This window comes from Somniosus microcephalus, unplaced genomic scaffold (genome assembly GCF_052327205.1).
Source record: "Somniosus microcephalus isolate GS21.2 unplaced genomic scaffold, FLI_Smic_1.0 unresolved_chr4, whole genome shotgun sequence".
In the NCBI taxonomy this organism is placed as follows: Eukaryota; Metazoa; Chordata; class Chondrichthyes; order Squaliformes; family Somniosidae; genus Somniosus; species Somniosus microcephalus.
The window spans coordinates 58548548-58551652 of NW_028225182.1; the positions used below are offsets into that span (position 1 = coordinate 58548548).

General features: G+C 44.0%; 1 non-coding gene across 1 annotated transcript; it reads right to left on the bottom strand.

Moving 5' to 3' along the window:
- Positions 1-2645: 2645 nt before the first annotated feature.
- Positions 2646-2727, bottom strand: trnas-gcu (transfer RNA serine (anticodon GCU)). Its single transcript has one exon. It is a non-coding gene; the product is annotated as a tRNA-Ser (tRNA).
- Between the last annotated feature and the right edge of the window lie 378 nt (positions 2728-3105).

A 3105-nucleotide genomic window follows, 5' to 3' on the forward strand; every position in this document is an offset into this window, starting at 1 on the left:
CTCACTCACACACATTCTCTCTCACACACTCTCACACTCATGGAACTCTCTCACACATGGGGCTCACTCACACACATTCTCTCTCACACACTCTCACACTCATGGAGCTCTCTCTCTCTCACACATGGGGCTCACTCACACACATTCTCTCTCACACACTCTCACACTCATGGAGCTCTCTCTCTCACACACTCACTCTCTCTCACACTCATGGAGCTCACTCTCACACTCATGGGGCTCATTCTCACACATTCTCTCACACACTCTCACACTCATGGGGCTCACTCTCTCTCGCACTCACACACACACACTCACACACACACACTCACACATTCTCTCACGCACACACTCTCACACACTCTCACTCGTGGGGCTCACTCACGCACATTTTCTCACTCTCACACACTCACACTCATGGAGCTCACTCTCTCTCACACTCATGGGGCTCACTCACACACATTCTCTCCCTTACACACTCTCACACTCATGGAGCTCACTCTCACACACTCTCTCACTCTCTCACACTCATGGGGCTCACTCTCTCACACACTCTCTCACTCTCTCACACTCATGGGGCTCACTCTCTCACACACACATTCTCTCTCACACACTCTCACACTCATGGGGCTCACTCTCGCACTCTCACACACACTCACACATTCTCTCACACACACTCTCTCACACACTCTCACACTCATGGAGCTCACTCTCTCTCACTCTCACTCATGGGGCTCACACACATTCTCTCTCTCACACTCATGGAGCTCACTCTCTCACACACCCTCTCACTCTCTCACACACTCTCACACTCATGGGGCTCACTCTCACACATTCTCTCACACACTCTCACACTCATGGGGCTCACTCTCTCTCGCACTCACACACACATTCTCACACACACACACACACTCTCTCATGGGGCTCACTCTCTCGCACTCACACACACACTCTCTCTCTCATGGGGCTCACTCTCTCGCACTCACACACACACTCTCTCACACACACTCTCTCTCACACACACACACTCATGGAGCACATTCTCTCACACACACACACACTCTCACTCATGGGGCTCACTCTCTCTCACACTCTCTCACACATTCTCACACACACACTCTCTCACACACTCATGGGGCACTGGCACCAGTATTGGGGAAAGACGGAGCTGTTCCATGGGGATGGTCTCCACTTAAACCAGTGTCCTGACAAATCGAATAACTAGGGTGGTAGATAGGGCTTTAACCTTATTGAATGCCTTCTGAAAATCCAGATACACCACATCCACTGGTTCCCCCTCATCTATTCTGTTAATTACAACCTCAAAAAAGCCCATGGAATAAAAGGGACAGTGGCAGCATGGATACGAAATTGGCTAAGTGACAGGAAACAGAGGGTAGTGGTGAATGGTTGTTTTTCAGACTGGAGGAAGTGGTGGTGCCCAGGGGTTGGTACTATAGATATAGACATAGACAGACTGGAGAAATGGGCAGAAACATGGCAGATGAAATTTAACGCAGAAAAGAGTGAAGTGATACATTTTGGTAGAAAGAATGAGGAGAGGACATATAAACTAAATGGTACAATCCTAAAGGGGGTGCACAAACAGAGAGACCCAGGGGTATATGTGCACAAATCGTTGAAGGTGGCAGGGCAGGTTCAGAAAGCAGTTAAAAAGTCTTATGGGATCCTGGGCTTCATAAACAGAGATATAGATTCCAAAAGTGTGGAAATTATGATGAACCTTTATAAAACACTGGTTCGGTCCCAATTCTGGGCACCACACTTTAGGAAGGATGTGAAGGCCATAGAGAGGGGCCGAATGGCCTTCTTCCATGCTGTAACCATTGTATGATTCTAACAGATTCGTCAAGCACGATTTCCCTTTCATAAATTCCTGTTTACTCTGCCCAATCCTATTATTATTTTCTAAGTGCCCTGTTACCACGTCCTTAATAATAGATTCTAGCATTTTCCCTACTATTGAACTGATCTGTAGTTCCCCATTTCCTCTCTCCCTCCTTTCTTAAATAGTGGGATTACATTTGCTACCTTCCAATCTGTGGGAACCGTTCTAGAATCTATGGAATTTTGGAAGATGACAACCAATCCATCCACTATCTCTATAGCCACCTCTTTCAAAACCCTAGGATGTAGGCCAGGGGAGTTATCGACTTTCAGTCCCATTAATTTCTCCAGTACTATTTTTTTACTAATACTAATTTCATTAACTTCCTCATTCTCACTCGACCCTTGGTTCTCATTCTCCCATCTGCACCCTATCCTTTTACTGACTGTCAGGGGAACAGTTCCTAAGGAAAGATCAGCGTATCTCGGTCGGAGATTAAACATTTCCATAAATTTGAAACAATATTTTAAAGAATGTTGAATTTAACATTTATATATTAATTTAATTTATCGTTGCTGGAATATTAATGCATAAAATAAACAGAAGCAAAATAATCAGATTGCAAATTTTGGGTGGTTTATATCTGAAAGGATGGACAAGAGTTTTGGTTGGATTTCCAAATGAACTTCGACTGCGGTTGTTGAAATCAGTAACTGTACTAATTCTAATATATAGTTCATTCATTCATGCAGTTTATAAAACCAATATTTAATTATTGTCATTAAAAGATCTCAAAATCCGACGAGGATGGGATTCGAACCCATGCGTGCAGAGCACAATGGATTAGCAGTCCATCGCCTTAACCACTCGGCCACCCCGTCTTGTGATCAATCACAACGGAACCTCTATTTACCCGATCTATTCAACCTTTTATATTACACTTTTATCATAAATGAAATTCTTAGATGTTATTATGTCATTAAGTCACTAGAGGTCCCTATAACAACTTAGACTTACAGTGCGTATGATCTGACTAAAATATTGTTCAAATTATTGAATTCGCAAATTGCCTTATAACCTTTAGCTCGTATCATTCACTTTTATTGAAGTGTGCAGGACGGTGTGCATCTGGAAAGTAAACGTAGTAAATGTATGCTGCTGAAATCCTCATTCATGCTTTTGTTACTTCCAGACTCTCTCCTGGCCATCTTCCCTCTCAATAAACCTGAGCTCATCCCAGACTACTGCCCCTATCCTAA